Consider the following 8226-nt stretch of genomic DNA (forward strand, 5'->3'; position numbering starts at 1 on the left):
GGGGCCCGGGGTCGGGCCGTGGTGGGAGGGATGAGGGAGGAGGGATGAGGGAGTAGGGAGGAGGAGGGAGGAGGGGGGGGGGTGTTGGTGTTGGTGAGGGCATGCTGGAAGGAGAGGATGTGCCCTGTTCCCAGCGGTTGTTGCGCTTCTCACGGTGGGCTGAGGCTGGCGCAGGAAACGTCCTAACCCCAGAGAGACACCTGCCAGTCCCACTTCCCCTCACACATATTTTGACACACACACATAAACTGTATATCATGTATACACCTGTAGAATTTGTCTTTTGCACACATAAGGATTCTCCTGGCAAGGGGGTTTTATGACTGAGCATTCCTTTGTCACATGGTCAAGGATTGATCTCACATGTTCATTTCAAAAGCGGGGTAGTGGTAGTAGTTAAGCCACATGGTCAAGGCATTGTGGGTAGTGGTGGTCTAGTGGATAGTGAGTTGGACTTGTGATCGGAAGGTTGTGAGTTCAAATCCCGCCTGAAGCCACACCACTACTAGTGTGCCCTTGAGTAAGGCACTTAGCCCTCAGTTACTCCAGGGGGAATGTCCCTGTAATTCGTAATTGTAAGTCGCTTTGGATAAAAGCGTCTGCTAAATGGCAAAATTATTAATTAAAATGGCCTATCCTTCCTGTGACCTTTAACCTGAAGTGACATTAACCCCTTTTTGTTGACATCTTGACCATCTCTAAGTAATGTGATAGGCCTGTATAGATACCTTGTCATAAACTTGTATTTGCATATCATTGAGGGTATTTAATGTGTGACAAAGGAAAATCCCTCTCTCTTTCACCACCTAGAAGCTCTCTCACCACCATCAGAGAGAAGTGCTGTAAATCTGTAATTGTAACTTGGATTAATAAATAGTCTCAGAACTCAGATGTTTTATACTCGTGATCTATTTCAACCAAATTCAAGTCAAGATACTTCACACACATCCTCCCCGAGAGGGCCGGCCTCCGGACAACACTCCGCCATCACAGGCCGAACGGCCGGGTGACGGCAACGCGGAGTACTCCTGGACTGACGTGGTCCTAACAACCAGACAACCGGAGCGTTACTATCGGAGTGTAGTAAAGTACAGTCGTGTGAACTAGAACGCGCTAACCGCTTGAGCGTTTCGTCGAGCAATCATCAATCTTTTTGGATAGCGATAGCTGTCGGTGTTTTCCAACCACCTCAGGGGTACCGCTAGGAACATCTCAGAGCTTCTCTGGGTGGCTCCTCGCAGCTCTGTGGAACAACAACATTAATGAAGACATGTCGTTTTTCATGTGTTATGTCTGCCAAGGGCCTATTATCATATTTTGGTGCATTCTTTAGTCTTCTACTCCCCACGTCTGGCCCTCTGTCTCCGATGCTCATGTTTTTTGGAAGAGCGCCAGAGGGAAAGGAGGGCAGCGCCGCTGTGGTTTTCGGTCATGCATTCTCTCACACGGCATTCCAGACAGATCTCCTTACATCCACCCATTTTTACATCCACTTTCTCTTCTTTTTTTTCTTCTTCTCCTTTTCTCTTCTTCTGTTCTTTTTTCATCCAGAGGCATAGCATGGCAGCCACAGCTCACCCCGAATGTGAAGCGCGAGTCGGTCGCTGCCAGTGAAAGAGGAGTAAAAAAAGGGGTCACCCATATACCATCAGTTTGACGGATCAGTGTTGTGTTTTGGTGAACTGGAAAATGACCACGTGACTGTCTGACATAGTTGATAGACTGGCAAAGTATAATAAAATAAGTAATTTGAGTAATTGGTAAATAATAATTTGATATACTGGTATACTGGTCAAGACAGATGGTCCAGTGAGATACATTCACTAAGGTATTCTCTGTGGAGATTGTAAGAAAATACCATGCGCCTACATCAGTCTGCTCTCGAACAAAGGGTGCGGTATGTGGAGGGTGTTATTTCTGTGGAACGCCTCTTTGAGGGTGAGGCTCCACAGGATGCCCATTTGACATTGTCCTCCATTGCTGAACAACCCCACCTCCCCCCTTCCCTACTTGTCTAAGACTTGCAAGGAGTTGAATGAGGGACACATGTCTGGCTGTGCCTCTAACACAGAGCTCTCCGAAGGGAATGGAGATGACGGTGATGATCTGGACTCCCTTCTCCACTGCCTCCTACAGGGACAGGGGATGTGCAGGGTGAGGTGCCTGTCCCAGGGTGGACCTGTCCTTCTTGGAGACTGTCCACCGAGCTCCATCTCAAGCTCCAGCTCCCACGGCTGGGCCCGGTCTATAAGTAATCTGGGAGGAATCTGGGCCATTCCAAAATCCAAAATCTTGGCTCGTGCCCTCCACTGCTTGTTAAATATTCGTTGTAACTATGCATGTAGAGAGTTATCGTTTCACTTATTCCAGAGACCATGTAAGGCAAGGCCCAAAGTTTATTTGTATAGCACATTTCATACAACAGGGGCAATTCAAAGTGCTTTACATACATTATGTAAAAATACAGCAAGAGGAGCATAGTAAGAAAATAAAAATTACAATGAATAAAAGCAAATATAAGAAGTAAATAGATAAAACATTTAATAAGACAATAATTAATGGAAAAAAGACATTGATATAAGTGTTTGTGTTTAATCATACTGCTGCAAAACATTAAGGTTTTTTAGCTTAGATTGAAATATTTTAAGGGTTTGAGTCTGTTTGATTTCTTCAGGGAGTGTGTTCCAGGAGCGTGCGGCAGCGTGACTGAAAGCTGCTGCACCGTGTTTTGTTTTTTTGTACGGGTTACCGGTTTTGATTGACTTGTCCTCATCCCGGGAGTTAATATTGTGCCACAGGCTACAAATATGTCAAACGGTTCTAACGTAATAATGAAGGATGGGAGTCTCCTCTAACCTAATAAATAGCTGTAATCAGGAGTTGCAATGTGCCATGAAGACCCACATTAATAACACATGTGCTTAATCACTAAAAGACTTGTTCTAAATCAAACTCTCCCCTGTGCTACTCAATAAAAACAAAACACAAAATAATTGGTTGAACTCCTTCCTTTCATACATAGCTGGAAATAGCGACAGCCATCAGGCAAACAAAGATTAGAACTGTATTTGAAGTAATAACATTAGCCTGACAATAATGAAATGAATGAAAGTAAATGCCAAAGCTGGAAATCCCCCAAGGGGTTGCTGTACTGGCGTCTACTGAGAAAGTAAATCATGTATTGTGCTAATACTGCTAAATACCGGCGTGGCACGGATCCAGAGGAAAGAGTTTTCTGTTTTATGAAGTGCTAATGTTGAGAAGTGCCTCTAGACTGGTCATAAATAGCTTAGATAGGAAAGAACAGTTTTAAGTGAATGAAAACACTAACTGAGAAATGGGGTCTCAATTCTAACACTTAGACCAGAACAGAAGTTCAGTCTAAGGTCATCTCCAGGTAGTCTAGGGCTCACGCTACAAACTCCTGAGGGTCATCGGGTCGTACTGTATGTAACACGCCAGAGAGATACAACCACAATACATACCTTCAACCTCTCCTATCAAGGCCTGTCTTAGGTTTCACTTGATTAAACAGAAGGATTGTGCGAAACGAAATTCCTTGGTCTTGTTCAGATGTGCACATTCTTTTGACAGAGGAGGCTCACATACAGTATAACTAGGCCAGGAGTGAGACAGACATTGTGGCTTTTGTCCTTTTGACTCTCTGAGATGAGGAACCTGGGCGTTATGATGATGAACTTGAGAGAACTTCCAAAGCCAGGAGGTTAGAAAGCCTTTGTTTGGGTACAGTGTGTACCAATGCTTCAGATAAGAGTCAATCTACGAAAGAGGTTCGATTTTTGGGGTTGTTCGAGTTGCCTGAAGAAGGTCTATGACCGAAAGCTTGCAATAAAATAATGATTTTTGCACAGATTCGAGTGTGCAGACGCTGTTTTTTTCACTCTATTTGATACTCTTCAGCTCCAGCACCTCAACTAAGACTGATAACAGATGAGCGGTGGTGGTATTTCGGGGTTGTTTGAGTTGAACCTGCACATATCCAAAACACTATCAAGCTGGCCTGGTTCCTATGCCCTACCCATTAGCCTCAGACAGAGGACAGTTACGTAGCTAGCGCCTATTGTGTCTGGGACAATCCATCACGTTGAAGAGGCCATGAAAGGACTGGATGGGATGTGGAGTGTCTGTGTAAATCTAGCCCAGGCCTATGCCACGCCACTGGAGCCAGGAGGAGCGGGATTTACGACCTGCTGATCTGACACTCCGCCTGGCCTGACCCGGCCTGCTCTCTGTCAGCCACTGGCAGGCCTCCATGTTGTTCTCACTCTCTAAAGAGAGAGATATTCTCTCTCTCTCTCTCACGCTCTCTCACTCTCTCACTCTCTCACTCTCTCTCACTCACTCTCACTCTCTCACTCTCTCTCACTCACTCTCCCGCTCTCTCTCACTCTCCCCCCCTCTCCCTCTCTCTCTCTCACTCTCTCACTCTCTCTTTCACTCTCTCTCCCCCTCTCTCTCTCTAATCTCTATGTCTTTCTGGAGTTCTAGTCTAGATGGAGAGCTTTTAAAACGTTTTTTTTTTGAAGAAGAAGAAGAAGAAGAAGAGTAGGTTTGACTGGGTCAGTCCAAAGTTCTCCTGGTGATTAGCAGATTCTTGAACTAAATGGTAATACACACGTGTGTCATTTGCTGGCAGCAGAGGGGAGGCCCATGGCTGCACATCCCAGTGTTTGTTTGTTCCTCTGAAATGCAAGGCGTCATTAGGAACAATGGGACTGTCTTCAGAGATGGAGTGTTCTCTGTCAGATTCTTCTCCACCCACTGAAATGAATACCAGAGGCTATATGGAGTCTTGTTTTGACAGTGTTTACTGTTGTGAGTGTAAATGTTGTGTAAATACTGTTTTAATTCTCTTGGATACCCCGCTCTGACAAATCTGATATAAATAATCTGACAAACATGGGTAGGAGTTTGTGATGACTGACTTTAAACAGACATTGTGACCCTGTTCCTGTTTTATACTCAACAGTATTCGCTTTGTCTATGTGGAACGGAGAAAGAAGTCGAGCTTACTCGTTGCATTGAGAGACAGAGAGAGAGAGAGAGAGAGAGAGAGAGAGAGAGAGAGAGAGAGAGAGAGAGAGAGAGAGAGAGAGAAGGCGGGAATATTTTTCTTCCTGCAAATAGAGAAGCAAATTTGTGAGTGGAGTCAGTGAAATGAGACAGCCCAAAATATTACTTCCACAGCCAGTTGAAGACAGCCAGACAGTCGTCCAAAATGTTTGAGTTTTTTTCCCTCCAAAATAAATACAAAATTAGCCATGCAATGCTAGCGCGAGTATCACATTCTACTATGGCCCTGTGTACCCCCGTGTCCCTGTTTTCACCCTTCAGCTGACAATAAGTGCAGACATCCATCAGATAAGGTGAACTTGATGGCACGCCAGAATGTAGTAAACGCTGTTGATGGAGGGATGAGTGGAATGTATTTTTTTGCGCCCCTTTGCGCCAGAAGGAAGGGGTGTGGGTATAATTACTACAATGGCTCTGTATCGCCCTAAAAACACTGTCATTACAGCTGACATAGTTTGGCTGAGGCCTCACAATGCTCTTCTTGGCACCAGGGAGTAGTTTCTAGTTTCATGTCACACTATCTATGGATTCTTCCCTCTCTCTCTTTATCCTTTCTGACTCTATATGTGTCTACGTTCTGTATCTCTTCCTCTCTCTAGCCTCGTTCTCAGTTTATCCCTGAGGGTACCCTCAGACAGACAGTCTCTGCTTTTTTTTCTATCCATCCCTCTCCTTCAGTTCTCTTTCTTTTTTATGTCACTTTTCTCTCTCTCTCTCTCTCTCTCTCTACCCTTAGACAGTCTCTGCTTTTTTTCTATCCATCCCTCTCCTTCAATTCTCTTTCTTTTTTATGTAACTTTTCTCTCTCTCTCTGTCTCTCTCTCACATAAATTCACTGCCACTTTTCTGCCACTTCTTTCCTGCTACCACATGCTCCACATTGCACAGTCTGTGCCAAGCTACTGCGTCTTCTTCCACCCCACTCTTTCCATCTATGAGACGCAGAGAGCTCCCACTCACTCCCCTGCCAAGTGAGGGCATTGTTATTATCCATCTGAACTTCATCACACATACCAGCCCACTGAGCTATGTGTCTGTCACCCAGCCTGGGCCGGAGCAGTGGGTGACAGAGGAGGGGACAGAGGGCCCCGGGATGAGGGAGGCAATCGGGGGAGAGAACCACAATTCCCTGGAAGGACATCCTTTCACCACTAGCCAGCTGGAGCGAGGGAGAGAGCGAGAGAGAGAGAGAGAGAGAGAGAGAGAGAGAGAGAGAGAGAGAGAGAGAGAGAGAGGGAGAGAGAGAGAGAGAGAGAGAGAGAGAGAGAGAGAAATCTAAATGTTTTGCCAACTGCATACTGCCTAACCACTTGTTGAGAAAGCCCTTAGCTAGCATCCTAGCAGCATCAAAGAGAGGGACACTGGGCAACACTGTCAGCAGTCAGGGACAGTTGGGAAAGACCAGCTCCGCCGCTGGCTGTCTGGGGTCTGCATTCCTACAGCCTTGTGTTGGTGAAAGACCAACCGTCTGATGTCTGTCACCCCCGAAACAGGCTTACCCAGCTATAACAGCCTCTGAAACAGGCTTACCCAGCTATAACAGCCTCTGAAACAGGCTTACCCAGCTATAACAGCCTCGGCCCTGAGGGTGGATGATGTGTGTCCGTTGGAATTAGACAGAGAGAGACAGAGACCGAGAGAGAGAGAGAGAGGAAACAGGGGAGAGAGAGAGAGAGAGAGAGCGCTGTGGTTAATAGAGCATGTTTGGTTTGTTGACGAGCCTCCTCTCTTAACGACAGCCCCGGCGGAGAGCTGGGATCAGCTTGTCGGATGGAGCTCCCCAGCGAGTTTGCGTTTCAGAGAAAACCGCTCAGGTGAAACAGATGCGGGCCTAATTGGGGTTTTCACCCACACCCATAAACCCATGCCACTCCCTGCTGCGGCCTCGAAAGCACAAAAGTTTGGGGATGAAGTCAGTCTAGACCAGGCTCGCAATCCTGTCGAGAGGCTTTCGAAGCCAACAATACCATGTGGCCGTACAGGGCACTGACGCACGCTGCTGTCAGAAAACACGTTTCCCCATTGAAATGCATTGAATGTTCAACTTTGTACTCCATCGTGGCCAAATAATATCACAGAAATATGCTTTTGATTGTGATTGCGGCTTCTGTTATTTCATACTATTGTAGTCTCTTCTCCCTGGGACAGAAGCGTATTAAAGACACGTCACGTCCAAGGCCCGGGGGATCAGTGAGTATGCAAACACGGTTGCATGTCAGAAACACTGAAATATACCTCTACTTTAGCGACAGACTGCGCCTGCATTGGTACCAAGATTGGTGTCAGTCAGTAGGTAGGTAAGCATATAATCTGGCACGGAGTAGGCAAAAGGGTAGGTCGGTGTTATGACCTGGCTCTGGAGACACACACCATATAAACAATATATAGTTAAGAATTTAATAAAGGATAACCTGGGCCAAACAATACAATAATCTGATGAGGTATGATAATCAGTATGTCAGTAGCAAGTGTGGTGTGAAGGGTGTTGTATGGTGGAAAAATAGTATAACAAATGAATAAATGGTGCTGGTGGAGAGAGAGAGAGGGCTGGAGACTGGAGTGCCTTAAGTCATCACCAGGAGACCGCGTCAGCTGTCTGACTGATTGGGCTCCAGTCCCGCCCACCAGGTAGCCTACCTGGACAAACAAAGGTTAACAGGCCAAAGGGCTGTCACAGTCGGGTAAACAATCAAGGACCACTAGAAGAACCGCTGGGACGTTTCGACACAAAGGAACAAAGCCGAACTGGCACAGAGACAGGGGAGCACACAGACTACATACACAGGGAAGGGTGATAAGGAACAGGTGGAGTCAGTCAGGGCGGGGTAGACAATCACACAGGCGGGAAACACACTTGGGCAGATAGCGAAGTGGCAGAAACAAAAGACAAGGCGGGTCACCAAAAAATAAGCGGGAAACAATAAACGGAATAACATGAAACGAAGACAAACTAAAATGAAGGAACAGGACGAGAGGTTACACGGCGGTTCTCTCATAGGAATCCATTGAAAGGTCAGTAGTTTGCGTAGTACACTGTATGTATTTTCAATGGTCGAGCCAATGGCGGGAGTTGACTGATTTCTGATTTACCACAGCAAATAATAGACCAATAATTGTTTTTTAAAGATGACA

The sequence above is a fragment of the Nansenia antarctica genome, assembly GCF_963989245.1.
Source record: "Nansenia antarctica genome assembly, chromosome: 5".
NCBI lineage: Eukaryota > Metazoa > Chordata > Actinopteri > Argentiniformes > Microstomatidae > Nansenia > Nansenia antarctica.